Below are 21,181 nucleotides of genomic sequence, written 5' to 3' on the forward strand. Positions count from 1 at the left end.
TGTTCAAACACTGCTACTGGAAATAAATGGTTGTTTCCACTCTTCTGTAGGGGTGATGTCCATAGCTAATGGCAAACTGAGCTAGACTAAGGCAAGGTAGTTTTGATTTGGCAAAACTGAGATCGATTAAAGTGAAAAATTAAAAAACTTGGGGGACGTGATTTGAGATATACCTATTTTTTCACAGTATTCATCACCAAATAATACTTATAATTTCAAAGCTTAGCTCCTGAAGCCGAGTTTGATGCTCAGCAGTTCTGAAAAATGAGCCCACAGAGCACCAAGCCACCTTTAACTGCAGACAACAGCCCAAGCCACTGAGCCATCTGAATCCAGATATGAACTTCTGTGTTTTATGTTCAAGATACCCAAGAAGTAGAAGAGAGCTCTCCAAGATGTGGTGTGGGTCCCCATATATTCTGTGGTGAGAAACACTGATTCTGTGCTGCTTCAGGTCAGCACACATCAACAGGATCCACAAATGGAGTTTTGGAATGAATTAAATATGAAAATGAATAATGCACCTTGTTCAGCACTCACGAAGAGACCTACTTTGAGACCACATTTAATTTCATACTCCTCTTAAATATTACATTGTCATTGCACTACAGAATGATTAAAAAAAAAATCCCAGGCTATATCCTGAGACGAGCAGTGGAGGTTTTGGTAGCCAGGCAGGGAGAATCAGGAGCATCGGCCTTTGGGAAGGTAGCAGCAGCACTGAGAGCTACAGAACAGGTGAGCTGTCTGGATATTTCATGAAAGTCATCCCCTTTGACACCATTCCTTACCATCATTAAGTTTCAAAGTCAATCTTGGGTGTATTTCTTTGGGGCTGCCATTTCCCATAAAGATTCTCCAGCTTTTCACAGCCTCTGACATACTTGCATCTGTTTGCACTCACTTTGGGCTTGGAAACATTTCTCACGAGAAGGAGCATGTCAGGTGAATTTTTCTAAAAGAAGAGGTAGATTTCGTGAGCACAATTTGTTGGTATTGCAGAAAAAGTGTGGTTTGTAAGAAATTTGTCTCCTTTCAAGCCTTTGGGCTGATTTTTTTCCCATGGGCTATGTGGCTCTAGTGTCTGCTCTGTGCATGGTGTTCCCGGCTCATCTGGCACAGCCAGAATTTGTGCATGACTCCAAGAGCCTCTGCTTTTCTTGTGACCTTTGAATTCATGTCCACAGACAGAGCAGTCTCCAAGCTGCTGCGTGCTGCCTCAGCTCCAGCCTTGAAGGACTACCTGAGGTGCAGCACCGGCTGAAGAAAAACACTGAGGCTGTTTTTGGGAGCTGCCCACAACCACCCCATAAGTTTTCCTGCTTGTAATTCACAAAATAGATGTAAGCTGTATCTGAATGATATCCCATGCCTGCACCTTTCTGGTACTTTTCAGTCCCATGTGACTGAACAAGCAAAGAGAGGGAGATGTAGGTATCAGTGTCACAGGGATTGCTCTCTTTTTGCCTCTTTTGGATCACCTGTGGGCCACAGAGCTGGCGTTGCAGCCAAATGCTCACCAGGGAGGGGGAAGGCAGAAGACTGAAAGTGCAGAGGATTTCTGGGGAAGGAGTGTGCAGGTGACCATGTGAGCAACCAGGGATGCGAAGGACTGGAAGGCTCGGATGTGTGGCAGAGAGGAGATGAGGGAGGACGGAGTCCTTGGCATGGGGCAGGCTGTGAAAGATGTGAAGTGGGGAGTCCACTCTAGGAAAATGGCAACTGAAGAGTTTTGGAAGGGGTCAAGGGCCAGACCAAGACCGACAAGTGTAGCTGCAGGAGCAATAAGGTGTATGGCCTTCTTTCCTCGTACAGCTCAATGCTTAAGGCTGGGAACAAGACTGCCAGGCAATTCAAAGGCTTTTCAGGGGCACATGATAACCTCAGGGGCTCTGAGAAGCAGATGCACAGTGAGAAACCAGCTCACACACACAGGGCAGGGGGACTGGACAGCCTGGCCACCATGTGGTATGCAGTGTCATGGGGCAGGGGTGCAAGGGGAAAGTGAGACTATCCCCTCTTGTCCTGTCTGAAAATTCATACTGGGAATTAAGATTCCGTGTTTGTGGCAGTCAAGAGCTCAGCTTGATCATCCCAGAAGCCCTTTCTAGCCCTTTTCTCTAGCCTGGACATATATATTGCTGCACAATGCATCATCTGAGGGCATTTGGTTCATACAGCAAGCACAGCATCCCTGCTGAGCCCAGACATGGGACTGCCCTCTAAATATGCCCTTTCTGTGCCTTTTGCTAAAAGACATGTGTGGAGGGAGGTACACAGTTATCCCATGTACATGCCTTCACCTTTCTGATGCCTGTACACTGGTTCTCATGACCAGGATCTGCACTGGAACTAGTTCTCCTATCAACAAAACTTCTGTTGGCTTTAAGAAGAGCAGGAGTGGATGGAAGAATCTGTAAAAATCTGATTTCAGGTAAGAGGGATTTATATAACATACCACTAATTAGAAATAATTCAGCTAAATGTGAAAATTAAAATATATTCAAGAAAACAATAGGAGGGAAGCAACTGACTTGAAACTGGACTTTTCTTCTATACTCTTCATTTTTCTATGGTTTAGAGAAAACAACCCCTCTTATTGGAGTTATCTGACTCCACAGCCACTGCGGTACATCACTACACATTTTTTTCTACCATGTCTGATAAGGAAGTGGAAATCTGTTACCTGGGTTTCAGGTACAAGCCAGAAGCATGACATTTAGTCACCTGCTCCTCCCATTTGTGTGTTAGATCAATGGTGTGGACCACTGTGAATTAATTGCTATTCCCTTTTATGTACTCTAGTTGCTCGAGACACTTTTAAATATCCCAACAACTCCAGTATTGTTTGCTGACACTTTCTAAATTCTCTGCTCAGCATCTGGTTGTCGTGATAGCATCAAATGCCCCATTTCACTTGGAGGCAGCCAGAGGCTTTGGTTAAGGGCCTGTGCAGGTGTTGCGGAAACAATCCAGGGCAATTTGAGTAGCATCTAAAAGCCATACTGTTTATTTTTCTGTTCACATGGGCTGCTTATCACAACCACCTGGAAAATTCCACACATGCAGTTACCCCAAAATGGGGCTTTGTGATAGTGCAAGAAAAATGGTTATTCCATCTGATTCACTATCAGTAAGCCACCAGTAGGTAAAGCATGTTTGGTGTAGAGTATGAAAGCAGAAAGACAAGAGGGAGTTTTAAATATAAAGGGAAGATTTGTTGATATGAAAGCTTAACCCAAATTTCTGGGGTTGGTGGCCAGAAACCTCCTCCCTGGTGGCCTCAGCTCCCACCATCAGCTTAGGCTTGTCTGGAGTTTTGTTGTGTGAAAGTTACAGCTGGGTCCATTTGTGCCAGGGCTGTGTGTGTGCCAGTACTACTTACACAGAAACACCCTCTCACGGGTGTGGAGCATTTGCTTTCTCTGCTGCTTTTCCTTAAGCTCGGCCAAGATGGGAGCTCTGACTCGGTGGAGATGCAGAGGTATGCTGGGGATAAGGAGGGTGCTTGTGTGGCTGGGAAGGGAAAGGCAGAGCACTCTAAGAGAGTGCCCTGGGCATGGTGTACCCGTGGATGGCCACAGTATGCAAAGGGCCCAGGGGTGTGTCGGGCTGAGCTGCCAGGGTCTGCTGGCTCCAACTTTTCCGTACTAACAAACTGGAACACGAGGCAATAAAGGAGGCTGAGATTAGGGTGAAGTGGCCTGTTTTCTGTGTCTGAAGCTTCATATGGGGTCACTATCTCAGAAATAGCATAAACAAGAAACCACGAGCCAGGAAAGCAAGAGCTCTTCCCTGTGCCTTGCCTTCTTCTGAGGTACAGGCAAGGTCCTCTTCACCTGGACCACATCACCTCTCAGTTCTGCTGAGGTGCTTTGGGGTGGCTGAAAGGGCACTGTGACACCTGTCCTGCCTTTCATCAACTCTCATTGCTAGAGCAGTGCAGTACTCTACCCAGCCTTTTCCTTCCGTCTCCACCTCAGTCTCCAGCCTTTTCTTGTGCAAATATGCGTGGGGTTGTAGTCTGAGTGGTGGGAGTTGTACGGCCATTCCTGCGTGACCTGGAGCATATATGCCACAGCAGCTGATGCAAATAAGGAATAGGGAAGTTGTCCTTGTGATCCTGATAATGGGGTGTGTGTGGGGATTCCCTCTCTTTGCTATATCCCTGGTGCTGCACAAACAGTGTTAAAGAACTAATTTCTTTAAGGGCACACACCACCATCACCTAGAGACAGTTCAGCTAGATAGATGTCCAGGCTGAAAATCAGTGTACCAGGGAATCTAATGCAACACATTAATGTAGTGAAATCACAGGTATCTCTGGAAGTTATCCCAAAACCATTTGGGTGTCATAAGAGGGTGATTTCCCTGAAGATATTCCAAACCCTCCCACAGTGACTGGTGTGCTCATAGTAAAGCTTCCTGCACTGTCATCCAGATTTTACTTTTGCTGTGCAGTGTAAAACCTTTTCACTCTGCTTGGGATCTGCTGCTTCCTTTAACATATTGCCCATTTTTACAACTGATTCAGCATCTCCTCCCCACATGCTATCACATCACTATTATCTTCATTTCTAATTGTATCTGGCATTCAAATGGCATATTTTACAACCTTATCAATGAGATTTGTGTTCTCATTTGACCTCAGTCTGTCAGAGATTGGAGGGCAGGGAATCCTTGAAAGAGCCTCAGCCCTAACGGTAAATACTGAAGAGAGAGGCATCTTTCTGTGTGACCTCTTGCTGTGTTCTGTAAGAAACAATGCCCCCAGCCTACTATAGGCTGAGTGTCTGTACCCAATGCCACAGGACCCCTTGCCTTCACTGGGTTCAGCAGGCATTACCAGAACATACACAGTGCTACACAAGGTAGAACTTAATTGCCTGTTTCAAAGCAAGGACTCAGATGCCTGTTCTTTCCCAGCTCTCTCTCCATTTTCCTGGTAGGGCTGAGAAATGTACCCCCAGTCAGCACCTGCCATAACGTTATGAACAAGCAAGAATTCCTCTGAAGCTGCCCAGCCACTGCTCTTGTCCAGTCTCACTGGAAAACATGCAAGAGTGGCCTGCTACCTTTGGTTTCTAAAAGGATTCACAACATTGGTATTGTTTGTTTGTTTGCTTGTTTTGTTTGTTTGTTTGTTTCAAATATGGCAAAATCTAAAAGACCTAAAGGTTAATGGAGATTAATCCACTACAAGACTAAGAGACTGCCCACCCTCATATTGACATCTCCTATACTGTGGATTCCTCAGGTCAGAGAATCCCTTTTCTGTGCTTTGTAAAGCAAACCAGGCTTTTGTGGTGCTAGATATCTGCTCAGGGAAAGCAGGGCTCCTGGTCTCAAAGCATTTAGCCAGGTAAGGGCTTCTGCACAGCCTCCACAAATGCTTTTCAATTCCAGAAAAGTGCTGAGCAAGGCCTTCAGGATTTAGCCCATGAATTGTGATTCTCATAGCACACAGGGTTCCTGAGATGATCTGAATTAAACTTGTGTCAGGGAGGTCTCTCCTCCTGCTTATGTTCCTGGTGGGGCAATAGTCTTAAAGTTTGTAGCTGTCATATGATTGCAACTTGTTGCACAAGAGCAATTACAGATGAAGTCTGAGCTGCCTGGCCTGTGGCTGCCTTCCTGGGTCTCGTTAGGCATCTGTGGATAACTGGATGGATGGAATGTGCTAACAAACATATTCCCCCCACACCAGGCTTGTCCTACTGCTTGCTTACATCAGTCGCATGGAGTGATTTGCCCTTACCCCAGAGTAAGGCCAAATCAGGTGAGTTAAATAAAGGTCTCAAGTACAGGATTGTCTTCAAACAGCAAATGCTGAGGTGCATCTGCACCTCACCCCTGCATAGAAGAACTTGGGAAGGGAGGGAGGGCTGGTATATAAGGAGTTTTTCTATAGCTCTCCTGTGCAAGGCTGCCTTGCAAGGGAAGCTTCTGGAAAGCTGAAGCTATGTCTCCTCACATTTTCCCAAACCACCATGAAACACTAGAGAACATGCAAGACCAGTCAAAATTGTCCAGGTGCCCTGGAAGGGGAAAGCAGGCTGAACTGGCTGCAATGTGGTGTAGCCTACAAACCTAGTCCATGCACATGAACTTGTCTTTGGTCTGGGGCTGCTGGGGCTGCTGTGCCCTCTTTTCTCATGCCCATTGGCAGTTTTCCAGATGTCTGTGAGAGTTATACAAATCTCACACAAGGTGTTTGTACCAAGTAGGCGCTACTACGTTGTCCTGGAAGAGGTTGCCATTAATTTTTTTCCCTCCCTCTGAGGACACATTTTCTAAACCACAAAACTGCTTTGATCTGGACAACATTAAGAGTCCTGCTGTGCTGTGGGTTTTCCCTGTAAACCTCTTGGCAATTATGCACACTGGCAGCTATGCCTCCCCAGGGGGCCACTGCTCAGAGGTCCTCCAAATGGACCATGGCCTTTCGTACAGCTCTGGACCTTTTTTCTTCCTGTGACCTTCATACACAGAAGTTTTGCTTGTCATTGAGCCTTGGCTGCCTTGGGTGGCTGCAGCTGGTAACATTTGAGTTTAAACCCTTCATGTATACAGGAACTTGACCAGACGTGAGCCTCGTGCTGCTGACTTCTTCCTCACGTTCCTCCTCTGCAGCCAGGCCAGCACACAGAGATTTTGCAATCTTGTGCTACTGTTTTATGACCCACGTGGACCAATTGTGAAAAATTGGCTCTGACTTGGCGTTCAGGGCAGGAAAAAGGCTAATTTCATCTTATGTGTGATGATCCAGCATGGTGCTACAGTGTGCATCAGAAAAGTCATCCTTGGAGGTCTGCTTATTCAAGCAGAGAGTTTGGTTTCAGCTGACCTGGGTATAGTCATGTTACTGCCTGAAGGGCTGGGTTGGGGTTGGATTCCAGTTTTTAGGGCAGATGGCGTATGGGAGGTTGTGTGCTAGCTTCCTGCCTGCTTCTGCCTGCAGTTGGATGTGGTCCTGGAATACACTTCTGCTAATAACAATGAGGCAGCAGTAGAGCCAAACCATTCTGCCTGGCAGCCTGTCTGAAAGGTTGTCCCTTCTGTCCAGCAAGGAGTTTGGAGCATTTATGTAAAGACAGCAGAAGTAATCTGCTCCAGGGTGCCTATGAGACAGTATGAAGGAGCCAAAATGGTTTTCAGGTATAGAAAACACAGCTTTTTATGGTTTTGTTCTAGACCTCATTGAAAAGGAAGCAAAGTTTTCAGCTGCCACCTGCTGTCGAGTGCTCTGCGGAAGTGTAATTGGTGGTGTCCATCCATTTCCCCATGAGCAGTCATCCATATAAAAGCTGTCACCAGTCACCTCCAAAACCGGGCTACATGACAGCAGTCGTGGGATTCCTGATGGCAGGAGACTGCCTGATCACCACAGGGTGTGGTGTGCCTCACCATCTCTTTTAAGGGAGTGTCAAGGCCCTTTGTGCCTTATTAGACATCTCCGAGCCAGGAAGCAGTTCCCTGCCTGGGTTAGTGGCCAAGAAACCTGCCTGACCCCTTACCTTTAGCATCAAGTGTCAGTCAAAGGACACTACTAACAAGGACTTCAGCTCACTCTCTGAAGCATGCTGGTGCTTCATGCATTGCTAATTCTTATGCCTCTCCTTACTTCAACTGCTCTTTGCTGCAGCTCTAGGTAGAGGCAAAGTGAGCAAGTTTTCTTTCTTTCTCCCATCCACTGAGTGTCTGCTCGCAATCCAAAATATGCTTCCTCTTCCCATTTATCTGATTTCTAAGGAGTTCCAGTTTCTCTGAGCTCAGTTGCTTTCCTACCTCCTCTGCCCCAGCCTTTCTGGGCCATGCTCAGCCACAAGTGTGAGCTATGCAAAATGCTTGTCTCCCATCAGGTGTAACAGATATTCCCATCATTTCTGTTCAACTCCACTGCCAGTAATAAGGATGTAAATAATGCATGAACTGATGCTAGATGGGGATCAAATATGCACAGCTGTGAGTTGTTATGTGGTACCCTGCTTTAAGGTTGGTGAAAAGAACCACTTTACAGCTACTTACAATTTTTTATTCTCTTCCCAGGAACTTTCATCTGAATGTGCTCACAAGATAACATCTTAATTAGTCACAGTCCTTGTTATAGTTTCTTCTTTGCTGGACTTTGTTGGTTAAACACCTGAGCTTCCCAGACCAGGGTTATAGCAAAGCCCATTGGAAGGGGAGATTTTTCACTGTAGGAGGGCAAGCAGAAAGGTAAAAGGGAAGGATTGTTTTCATCTCCTTGTCTCTCCCCTCACTTAGAGTAGCTCTAAATAATACAGCCTAAATCATCTCCATCTTGAGGCCTATGGACACTTTCCACCTTTGACTGTAGAACGGAGAAAGTGCAATTGAGGCAGGATGTTAGCCCAGGAAACGAAGCAGCCATTACCGCTCCAGAACATTTTGACTGTGTCTTATTTTCAAGTTTTTGTATTATGTGAAAAGACAGCAAATCAGGCACAACACAAGGCAAATTGTCTCTGAAACTATCAAAATCATCACTTTTGGACAGTTTTGTGTTCAGCTATTACAAGTATGATTTTCTAAATCTTTTCCTGTCCTTTTTGATGTTGCTGCTTGCTCACTGAGACACATCAAAAGGCTTGCCAAGTTCCTTTTTTCTCCTGCTCAAAAGGCTCCTGACACACAAAGGTCAAACACTTTTTCTGATGCTTCTGAGCTTGTGCATTGTGAACCAGCTGATGCCTGCGAGTGTTCTTTTCACAGCCCCAGGAGGACAGGCAAGGCAGCACCCAGAGCACAGTGAGCTCAGGTTGGGACAACTTTGCTTTGCAAATCATCTCAACAGGGATGACTCAACCCTAAGGCAGGCACGTGCTTAAATGGAGGGGGACTATCATGAAATTTCCATCCTTCCCAGGCTGGAAACTGCAGGCAGACAGAGTAGATGTCAGACGATCAAAGACAGTGGAGATGTCAAGTGTCCAGGCTGTTAAGGTTATAAACAAGGTATTTTAGGAACAGAAGAGGGTGAAGGGCCCATCTTCTGGCTGGTCCTCATTCTCCCCAGAATTGGGATGCCATATGGGGGATAAAGCAGGAGTCTTTGCCTCAGTGCACTGCTTCTCATGTGGGAGCAGAGGGCAAGGCTGGGGCTGCCCATTGGGCAGGAAACCAGGCCTTGAACAATGGGCTGAAGCTTGGGGGCACAGCACCTGTGTCATTCATGGCCCATCACAGCGTACCTGGCCTTGGTGAAGGCATCATGTACAACAATGTGGGGAAAGACTATTGCGATACACAGAGTTAAGCTGAGGCTGTTCAGCACTTACTTGAGTTTTTTAGGTTATGTCACTTTGCAGTTTCTAACAAGCTTCATCTCATCTTCTTGGATGTGGAACTTTTGTCCCCCATGTCGTGGTTTGACGCTGGTTAGGTGCCAAACACCACGAAAAGTGGTGACTTTGTTTAAGTCATTGCTTTGTTCCTAGTGGTAGCTGTAGGGTGTTGTCTCTCAAGAGCTGTAAATGCAGTGTCTTCCTTTAAGTTACCATTCCTTTTTGATGAGTTGTTTTTGGTGAACAAGGTGAATCGTTGGTGCTCATTGTTGTGCTGCTCTTCGCTGGAGTATTGAGTGCAGACTAACACAGGCATCAACTCAGGACCCAGGAAGGACATTCTCCTCAATGGAGGGCAAAGGGAACAGCCCAGCCACACTTCTCTCCCCCAAACATGGGCACCACCACTTGCCAAGGTGAGGACAGGGATGGGCAGAGGGGACCTGTGTGTCTCTTGTGATGAGTCTGCAAAGGAATCTACATTTTCTTTGTCTTTGTGAGGGAGAGAGGCTTCTGGCCTGAATATCTGCATCCAGGCTGCCTCTCAACACTTTGGAGCATATTGTCTGGGGAAAAAAAATCAAAATACAGACCAATAAAAGAAAAACAGTTGGAAAGATTATGACTTGTCAGTGTCCAAAGCCCAGGCAGGAACAGAGCACACCAGCAAGCAGAACTCTGATAGTCACTCAAGGAGGCAAAATCCCTCAAGGAGATAACCCTGTGGCTCACAGCTGGGCATATGAGAGCAAGAGAGATTTCAGAAAGGAATATATAAGAACTACAAGATGTGCTGATGGCCATTTTTGGGCAGATTTTCCTCTGTGTCTTTGCTAACACATGACATCTACTTATTGCCCAGACATGAGTTTCTTTAAGCTGGGTCCAAGAGAATGGGGGGGGGGGAAGCCGAGTGAATTCTTCAGCGTGATTTGTGTTCAAGAACTCACAGACTCCCCTGTGCTCTCACCGCTGCAGAGCCAAGGGAGCACCTTCCTGCTTTTAGCCAGCTTTCGGCTCTGTTTCTCAGGAGAGAGAGATGGAGAGTTAAAATTCTTTGCTTTTTAGCTAGCCTGTTAGCTGAAGCAAGGAGTTTTCCAGGGATTGTGGCTTCTTCTCCGGGAACTGTTCAGCTTTGCTCCAGTCCAGAACCCCATCACCAGGAGGCCCCACACCGCAGCCCGGAGGGCCCACGCCACACCCAACTCCGGAGAGAGCAGAGACACACCTACAGAAAGGACTCTGAATCTACCAGGTCTTCTCCACAGCAAGAGGTTTTATTATTTAACATTATTCATTCTTTTTTGTGCCTGCATGCACCCTGCTTGTTAAATAAACAGCTTTTTTCATTTTCCTCCAAGAAATTTCTTTCTGAACCTGGTGGGGGTGGGGCTGCAGAAACCTACGTTCTATTAGAGGGATGTTTCCTCCTAATTTGTTTCAAACCAAGACAACATCTCAGCAGCAAGAGGCATTACCTGGATGCTAATTATCTGTGGTCATTAAAAATCCCTTTTTAACTTTGTTGAGAAAAACAATGGTCCGTCCAGCACCCTGCAGTTGTGCTTCCCTTGGTGGCATGCTTCTTTTGGCTGAAGGATTTTCAGAGGTGTTAAAAATTGTTATACTCCCAGCACTCACACAGATTTCCTGGATGATGTGTACCAGAATATTACATTTGGAATATTTGGAAATCCTGGCCAGGATCTTTTCTCGTTTCCTCTGCTCTGCAGTGCTGCAGTAAGCATTCCCAGCTGCATCCCTGGATGTGGTCACAGAAATCCCTCTCCTCTTTGCTGACATATGGAATGGATAGCTAACAGCTTTATTGACATTTCTGTAAAGGGTGCAACTGTCATAACAAAAAGATACCCAGGCATCCAATTTAGCTACAAATTTACCTCTGTCATACTGACCCTAGACCTGCAATTCTGAAATGTACTGTCATAACCAATACCAGATTTTTGCTGTATGGATACTAACAACTTCATATATTCCCACATGCTCTTTGTCATCCTTTTTGTGTCTTCCTTTTCTGGTATAGCACATTTTGAGTATGAAGTGATACAGCCAATCAGTAATAAAGCACTCAGATGGCTTCTGTATCAGTGATCAAGAAAATAGTGTCAAAATTGGGGATTAAGGAGGGGAGCTGAAAGAGAGGAGGCTTTAAATTTCATGTAATGATGTCTAATAATACATTGTCAGAAGATGAAGTAACATCATCTACATCTGGATGAGAAAAGAAAATAGTCATAAGTCCATTTTAACATCCAAAGTGACAAATGGTGTTTATCCTATCTGGAAAAAATGTTATTCTTAATTGTAATACTGTCACTGCTGCCAGCTCTCACAGATTCAGTATGTGGCTTATGACAAATGGTGTCTTTTCAAGCCCTGGTTTGATTATATAGGAATCTCAACAATGCTTTTCTTTTAAGCTTGAAAGTATCTCTTAGAGCAGAACCTGAAGATTGAAGACTGAAAGACAGAGAATTCACTATATATTGATGTTTTAAAATCTCATAATTTTTAAGGAAGTGTGATCATTTCTTCTTATTTTTCAGTTTTCCAAGTTAGTAATACCACACTCTGGAAAAGGAAAGTATAATATACACAGGTAGACGGACACACATTTGTTGCCACAGTGTCTCTCTGCAGAAAATCGCATTTATCAATGCAAGCCTTGTATTTTTATACACATATCAAATGCTCATATATAGAAGGTGGAGGAATATGTAATTATACTTCTGTTTGTTCACCTGATTACATTTCCTAGACTCATCTGGGAAGATACATGCATAATACCCTGAAGATTATCCATACCATAAGATCACAAGGAGAAACTTTCTGGGAGAAATCTAATAATGTGATTAAAAAAAACCCCCAACAAACCAAACCTGAAAAACACCCAGCTATATTTTATTAGACACTAGATTTTTCACATTAAGAAACAGCAAAACTAGAAATGAAGAAAACTTGCATGAGATAATTTCCTGCAGTTGAAGATTGGTGGGAATATGCAGGTAAATCCAATGCTTAGCTGAACGCAATTGGTGCACATATTTTGACATATATATTTTTATTGGGCATCAAAGAGCATTAAAAAGGGGAACTGCCCATGTCATAGTTTCCTGAAAGTGCTGGGCACTCATTCACATGCAGAGGAGCAGTGCTTCTTACCTAGTGAGCCATCACTTACTGTGACTGTGCAACACTTTTCAGAAACAAGGGGACAATGCATGAGCAGGAGAGAATCTTTCTGTCCCCCAGACAGCAACAGCCAGCTTTGTCACAGTCAGCTTTAGGGAATGCTGTTGTAGAATGCAGGAATGTCTGACTGTGGGGTTTTGACTTGAAATAGATCTTGGTCCAGTCTGAATAAACATTTTAATGCTTGGCCACAGAAGGATGTTGTCAAGAGGATGGTTTCACACACTGGAATTAGAATATTTCTTGTAAACATTAGCACAACTTAGTTCCTTTGAACGTGGAGGTGCCTTGCCACAGGGGAACACAGAGTTTATGGTCATGCTGGCACTCTTCCTCTGGCAAACAGAACACCAAAAGCAATAAACTTAGGACAATGAAGCCAGGCAGAGGGGAGGTGAGCTATGGGAGCACCTGGGGGGTACTGTGGCTCCAGGCTGGGGCTGGGAAGGTCGCTGTTGAGATGGTGCTAATTTCAATTTCCATCTGTACAGAGCTTTGAGATCCTTGCTTGGACCATGCTGTGGAAGCATGACACCTTGTAGATAACAGTGCCCTGAGTGGAAAATTCGGCAGGAGCCTGGCCAGAGGAAGCCTTTGGAGTCACTGAAGGAGTCCCTCAAACATGCTGCCTGGTGCTCAGCAGCAGGGAGTGTGTGAGTGAGCGCTCAGTGGCTCAGCCCCTGTGTGCTGGCAGACTGCAAGGGTGGGTATTCATTTGGGCCGTCCCAAATCTTCTGGGGTTAAAAGGACCCAAATTATCAAGACGACAGATTATTTAAAGTGAGTGTCATACATGAAATCCCTATTTGTGCTTGGTCTTTGCATATTAAGTGCTTTAATTAATTAATTTTCAGTTAAATATTTTTAGATTAAATCTTAAAATTAACCCATCAGCCCAGGTACAAAAATCCAGTTCCATTATCAGTGTTTTCAATTGTTCAAAGTAGTTTATTAAGAGAGTTGCACCCTTCCCAGTTAAAAATTCCCCAGTTAAAAATCACTAACTTGCCCCTTTCAAACTTCAACCCACCGGTACACCATAAGAGTTACCTTTCCTGTGTTTACTGTATACTTTTACAAGTGTTTTAAGATGTGTTGGATGTATTTTAATACCTTTTTTAGGTGTTTTCACTTGCATTCTGATTCCAAGGCCAAAAACCCCAGTTCTAACAGCCAGCAGCTATTTTTAGCCACAGAGCCATTACTCTGCAGGCAAGCTCCGTGGCAACCTGAATACCTGAATTTTAATGAAGGCATTGTAGCTCCCTTATCTCAACTAATACCACCCCTCTGACAAACGATGAGCCATTGGTGGACAGAGATGATCTATCAAAGGGAAAGAACCAATCACTTTAAACCGAAGGGGCGGGCTGTGGGCAGACTGGGGGCGGAGCAAAGACACTATAAAAACAACGAGGCAGAGAGGTGGGGCCTCTTTCCCCTCTCGCTCTCTGCAGGCTAGCTGTGGGGGACGCCAGTGCTGGGTGTTAAAAGCCTACTCCTATTAAGGAGCCTTTAGTAGTTTTTTTTCCTGACTTTGGACCAGCTAAAAGTCAGCCCAGCACTGCAAGTTCTTTTTCTCTACCTGAGGTCTAGTGCTGTCTCAGCCAGAAGATCTCAAATCCCTGCGCTCCTGGGGCATACCATCTACCGAGCCATAGGATCCCAAATTTTTATATTTTTCTAATTTCTGTAATTTTTCAATTTTTCTGTTTTCAATAAATTAATCTTTTTAAGAGTTGTCTCATTTCTCACAGTGAGTCATTTCACCCAGCTGATTCCAACAGAAGGACATTTGGGAGCAGTGTCACCAACATGCTGAAGGGACATCTGTCTCTGCCAGAGTTAAGCAGCAGGAGGTATTATTTGGTTTGAGAATAGCAGGGTACGACACACACGCTTCTAGAAACAACCATGGGATATGCAGAGGACCGGGCAACTGGTTTCCTTCAAGGATTTCAAGCAAAGGCTTGGTGGTGGCTGTATTTAGCAGGCAGATATTTACTGTGAAGTAGAAAACACAGTTTTACAAAGGCTGTGGGGCTACTGTCGAAATGTGAAGGTGCTGAGACACTGCTTTGTGGGATTCAGACCAAGATCCTTTGTGGCATTGCCAATCACCAATCCACATAAGGAAAAAGTAGAAAAAAAATCCATGCATCCACCTGTCACATCAACTAGCTCTTGCTGCCAGCACTGGCAGCTGTGGGAAGTGTAGTAGGGTGAACGCCACCATGCCTGGTCAGACAGGGTGTGGAAGGAAGGCTGTGCATGGTGGCAATGTGAGGGCAAGGAATGGCCCTATTGTGGGAGGCACTGTGCTCGCAGCCTCTGCCCAAAATGAGTAGATCCTTTTCTTTACACTTTTAGAATATCACAGTAGAAGAAGCTAAGGCAATGGTCCTGTAATGTCTCTGGGAAAATTTTTGTCCCTGCTCAGCCCTGGGCCTTGGTTCTTGAGTGATGCCTTCCCACTTACATAGATCTGCAGCAGGTGAAAAACAGCTGGATTGAAGGATAGAATGGGTGTAAAAACTTGGGCTGTACCTCTTGTTTCCAGCAGAACCTATCCTTATCTAGAGCAATTAATAGAAAATAGTAGATTCCCTTTGGATTTACACCAGAATAGGAAAGCAGAAGCTCCTGAGAAGTCCATGTTCCCAGAAGAGCTATGTACTTTAGTACAAAGCACACCCACCCTTTTCTCTGGCCTCTTCTTTAGGATGACTCATGCAGATTTCTGCTTGCTGTTGCCTTCGATCACTCCAGTGAGTCTGCTGTGATTCAGCTATTCTCATTTTGAACTCCTTCAGAATATTTAGTCAATCCCAGTTTACCAAGATTGGAAACTAATGAAAACAACATGACATGATTTCCAGAGATGCCTGGTATACTTAATGCTCATCCACCTTTCTCTGCTGAATTGTCACACAGCTTCTCTGCAGGAACACAATCAACTCTAACACTCTTGCCACTGTTGGAACATCCCCAGGCATGGGGATGTTTGCCACCATCTCCACTGAATAGTTCACATTCCAACCAAGTATTTTTTACCACATGTTTTGAAGAAAATATGATGTTACACACACTTGAAATAGCTGGGAATAATATTTTACAGGGGCAGATGGTATAGGGCTGTCACTGTGTGCCTCGAGAGTCATGTCTTTCCTCTAAGAAGAGAATGTCCTATCTGAAACAGAAAGATGCAAAATTAGGAAGGGTCCGTCTCCAAAGATGTTCAGCATGTTGAGCAGATGAGTCAGAAGCTTCTCTGTTTAGACCTGGAAGATTGAGAGGGGGTCATGTCTATGAGCTCAAGTACATGTTTGAGTGGGAAAATAGATATAAAGGGGATCTTGAAAAAAACAGCTGATACGGAGAACCAGAGAAATGTGTCTACAGATCAGCCTGGCTTTTTGCAGTAAACAATATAAATAGATACTTGACCAGGACAACAAGCTGCTTTAAGTGGGAAGAGATGAAGGAAAAGAAAAAACACAGCCTTGTTGATTAGAAAGTTCCATTGCATTTAGCAAAGGCCTGAAGGAACTATGGGATGAGGAAAACTTGTTTTGGGGAAGGTTGCCAATTGAGCTGTGATGTTATTGTAAAAAAACCCTGTTTTGGTTCTTGCGCAAGTCTTGGGAGGCAGTTTTTTAAAATTCCAGGGAAAAGAGAAACCAAAGCAGCAAGATCAAGTGGAATCTCTTTTCTGTCTTCTTTTGTGAGCAATAACAGCTCAAATTACAAATGAAGATTATTTGTGTTCAGGATTCAGCATGCTACCTTTTCATTTCCAGTGCACATCTGTGAACCATCTAAGTAGTTCTACAGCAAAAACAGGAAAGATGAATGATGACATTACCCAGTGAAACAAATTAAGGCAAAAAAATCCAAAGACAACCAAAAAGTCCTGTTTGGAAGGAAACTCAAAACTGAGAATTTCCCCCCCTTTTTAAATATACTATAAAGAGCATAATCAGCACACTTACCAGTTTTTTTCCTTTGGGACACAACTGCAAACCACATAATGGAAAAAGACATGCAAAACAAGTTGGCCAGAAGAATGGAGCAAATGCCTGGCTCATATGGAAATACCTCAGCCCTGTTGCTGATCTCAGGCCCTCTGCTTCTTCTGAAGTAAAAGCTCCAGCAGCACTGCACACCCACGGATTGGATCAGCCATTGGCTCATGAGTGACAGAGCAAAAATTTGACTTCCTGTAGAACACAGGACATTGCCTAGCCCTCTGCAGAGCCTCCTGGGCACAGGGTGTGAGGAGATCAGAGGAATAATCCTGGTCCTTGTGACAAGTTGCTTTGGGGTACTACCAACACCATCAACAAAGCCTTTGGTTTCCTGGAAACAAATGCTTTTCTTTTAGGCAAGTTTCTCCCTCGCTTCTAGATTTCACACCCACCTCTATTCTGTGAAAGATAAATTCATTAAAAAGTCGTGATCACGCCACACCCATCTCCTCTCTAATGTGAGCAATCCTGGCTTTCCAGGCTTTCCTCTTGAGGAAGCTGATCCCTTTGTCCTTTTTGGTTGCCCTTTTCTAACCCGCTGTATTCTTGTGATGCAGAGACCAGAACCACACACACTACCCCAGATGTGGGTGCACCACACTGGAAGAGCCTCCCTGAGGATGTCCACCATTTTCCTGGCTTTCTGACTGCCACGGTACACTGACCTGAGTTTTTAAGAGAATAGTCCGTGGTGACTCCAACAGCATTTTCTTGAGTGATGGCTGCCAGTTGTGAGTTCAGAACCATGTAAACATGATTCAGATTATTCTGCAGATTATTCTACCCAAGACATCACCTTGGTGAACGCTGAAGCTCATGTGCCACCCTTCTGCCTCCTCCCTTGGCTTTGTTAAGTACTTCTAGAGTTCTTCACCTACAGCTCAGCACTTCACCAGACAAATGAGCTTGCCATTGACTGCAAACCACACACACATCCTTACTCCAGGCTGCTGGTGAGGATGTTGAGTAGTACCAGAGTGACTTCTAGGGCTGCTGTTGCTGCTGCTTCTCCATCCTAAAAAAAGTCACATTTGAGCCCTTACCTTTCTGTACCATTTCCAAAGCACAAAAGGACCTTTCATCCAGTCCTTGATGACTTAGTATCTTCATAGCCTTTGTTGACAAACAGCCAAAAGCTACCTGAAAATCTAAATACAGTATGTCCAGTATGTCTACATTCTTGTTACCACCCCTATGGACTTCCAGCAGACTGGTTGCAAGGTTGTCCCTTACAGAAATCATGTTGACTGCTTCCCTTGACATCACACTTCCCTGTGTGTACGTGGTCTTTTGGCTCTGCTGTTGTAGGCAGGATGGAAGTCAAACTCTCGGGCCTGTTGTTTTCCAAGACCCCTCTAGCTGGGGGGCTGCAGTGGCAGCTCTGCCCTCCTTCTCCAGCACAGAGGCCACTTGTAATGGCAGTTTACACACCTTGGGCCACCAGTTCTGCAGCTTCACATGTGAACTATTCTGTCAGTGGTGCCTGGTCCTACTGGTTTACTGACCTCCAGCTTATCTGTTTGGTCTATTACTTCCAGGGAATTCAATTCAGGTTGCACTAACTCCTCGAAGAGTGGCTATCAAGAATATGCTGGGTTTGGGGCCCTCTCATGTCTTCACCAGAAAAGACTGGAACATTAAACCCAGTGAGCATTTCTGCTGTTTTCTTGTCTTCCTCAAGTGGCCTTTTACATATTTGTCCTCAAACTAGTTGGCTTCCTGCCTTTGCTATATAAAGAACTATTTACTATCAGTCTTTGCAAGGCTCAAATCACATTATTTTTTAGCCCTTTTAATTTCTGGTATATGGTTGACTTGCCTTATTTTACGGGCTTTCCTGTTCTCCTAATTTGGGTAAGCTTCCCATTTTTAAAACATTAACTTACTGCTTGTGATAGCATCCTTAATGTACCTCTTGAGCTGTTTTTGGATCACATTGTTTTCTTTTCAAATTGTGTCAAAATTTTCACCTGAGATTTTAATACAGTATTTTTTTATCAGCATCCAGGCTGCCTGTTCCCTTCTGGCTTTTGACCTCTCTGTTTAAGACTTGCTTCCTTTCTTTCCTTTTTTTTTTCTTTTTCTTTTTTGTTTTTTTTTAAATCTCATTTTGATAAACCTCTCTTGAAAATGAATATCCATGTGCTGAATCTGCTTGGGTTGTTCTCTCCCTGAAACACTGCCCTGACTGTACTGTGACTACGGACACAGAATTGCTCTCCCAGGAAAATCTGAAGTAGGTTCTGTGTGCCACCCAACACCAACTCCAGAATAACATCTTTTTGTGGGTTCTATGCCTAGGTTTGGTTTGTTTTCTTTTTTAAACAATCTTTTATTTGTGTTTGTGCATCTCATGTTGATAAAGATTCAAATGTGGATCATCCTAGAAACTGCCTTACACATGTAGCTTTAATCTCACTTAACAGTTCACAGAATCACAGAATCAAACTTAGTTGAGGTTGGAAGATACTTCATCAACCCACCCCCGCTCAGAGGAGGATCAGGCACAGCAGGTTGCCCAGGGCTGTGTTCAGTTGTGTTTTGGGTATCTCTAAGGATGGAGGTTTCACAATCCCTCTAGCAAACTGTTCCACTGTTAGACCACGTTCACAGTGAGAGATTTTTTTCTTACATTTAAATGGAATTTCCTGTATTTTGGTTTTTGCTCATTATCTCTCATTCTTTCTTCAAATATATTTGAGAAACCCCCTTTAAGTAATTGCAGTGACAGAGTTCTGAGAGATCTCAGCACAGCCTGGCCAGGTTTTTAATTAATGACTGTCCTTTTCTTTGTTAGGATCCATGTAAACATCCCCTCTGTTTAGTACACATGAGACTACATTTGGACTACTGTGCCCAGGCTGGGGCTCCTAGTAGAACACTGACAAACTGGAGAGAGTCCAGTAGAGGGTCACCAAGATAGTCGTGGTGATGCAGCCCTCACTGTGGGAGCAGGGACTGAGAAAACTGGATTTGTGTAACCTGGAGAAGATTGAGGGAAGGTCTTTATGCTGCATACATCTTCCTTATGGGGAGTTACAGGAAAGACTGAGTTACATGCTTCTTGGATGTGCATAGAAAAAGGAGAGAAATTCCAGCTGGACATATGGAAAAAAAATTCATGGGAGTACTTAACCAGGGGAACAGGTTGCTCAGAAAGGTGGTGGGATCTCCATACTTAGAGACACTCAACACCTGGCTGAACTAGGCCCTGAGAAACATGAAGTAACTTAAAAATTAGTTTTGCTTTGAGCAGTAATTCTTCCTCCACCCTTGTTTTTGGCATACCTTTTCCTTAAAGCTCACCTATAACTTAGGGCAAGATAATTGCCTTCTCTGGGCATAAGCATTTGTGAATGCCAGGCTTCATTCCCAGTCAGAGCAGAGAGCACAGTTAATGACACAGCTCTCTGGTAACAGAACACATTTGGCATCTCCCACTGCCTCACAGTACTTGGAAGCATAAAGCTGAGTGCCCTCCAGGGCAGTGAGGGCAAGTCCAAGATGAGTAACTCTTCCACTACAAGGCAAGATGGAAAAGACTCAGAACAGTCATGAAAACATTGCTCCTTTGCAGGCAAACTTATCCCTGCTTTTCCATCCTTTCATGTAATCCACCCACCACAGAAAGTTGCTAACTAGGACTCGGAAAGTAAAATGTGCATTAAATGAATGGGTTTGGCAAAGGGAACATCTGTTTATGAGTAACTTCTTGTTCTCTACATATGATAATGGTTATGGATTAGTGTGCAGAATACTGGACTTGTTTACAGTTCCTAGGAACTGTATGTTTTGAATCATTAACAAGGAGCGCTTTCAAATGCAGAATTTCTCATCAACACAAGCGTTGCTGCTTTTCCTCTCCCTCAATAGGTGCAATTCAATTTGCAAATTAAGTATCAATGAGAGTCACTTAATGTCACTCTTTCAGCAGCCACAGAGATCAACATTTTTATTGTCACAGTCTGTTCTATTTAGTATATTGATATTCATGACAGTTACCCAGCAAAAATAGAACCATTTTCACATGGTCTCTGAAAGATATTTCAGTTTTAATCTGACATGACACCAAAGAAAGTAGGAGATATATACTGGGGCGGGGGGGAGTGGGGGGAATGTGTCTGCTTGTTTAAAATAAACCTGGGAAACAGAGAATCTAAACCAAAATTATCTCTAGTTCAGACTATATTTATTTGCACTTCTTTCTCCTTACAGAAGGGTAATCCCTTCTAAGGGAGACGAGCTAACCACAAGATTAATGAGGAGGACTCTGCATCTAGTGCTCTTCTTTAAAGAGTTTTCCATGATCTGACTCTCACTTTTTCAGCTCACATGCTTCCTTCTCCTCTTGCTTTTCACTCTACTCTTTAGGCAGCTCATTCTCTTGTGGAGATACTGCAATAAAATAACTTTTTAGTAGAAGTCCATCTATGTAAATCCCAGCTAGTTGTTAGGCTGACTTAAGCTCCAGCCTGTGTAAAACACAGGTTTGTAGGGCTGCGGATTTGCTGAGCTCCCTGCAGACAGCACATGGCTTTTGCTTGTTTCTCCCTGTCATTTTCATGTGGTATTGCCTCTGCCTTGATGCTTATTTTCTCTAGATTGCAATGTGAGACTCCCAAATGCCACCAC

At 44.2% G+C, this 21,181-nt stretch overlaps 1 long non-coding RNA gene across 1 annotated transcript; it reads left to right on the top strand.

Annotated features, from left to right (window-relative positions):
* Positions 1 to 676: 676 nt before the first annotated feature.
* LOC109145372 lies at positions 677 to 10,609 on the top strand. Its single transcript, XR_005604319.1, has 4 exons — positions 677 to 738; positions 2,339 to 2,434; positions 9,557 to 9,724; positions 10,377 to 10,609. It is a non-coding gene; the product is annotated as an uncharacterized LOC109145372 (long non-coding RNA).
* Positions 10,610 to 21,181: the final 10,572 nt, after the last annotated feature.

Source organism: Corvus cornix, chromosome 2 (assembly GCF_000738735.6).
Source record: "Corvus cornix cornix isolate S_Up_H32 chromosome 2, ASM73873v5, whole genome shotgun sequence".
NCBI classification, from domain to species: Eukaryota; Metazoa; Chordata; class Aves; order Passeriformes; family Corvidae; genus Corvus; species Corvus cornix.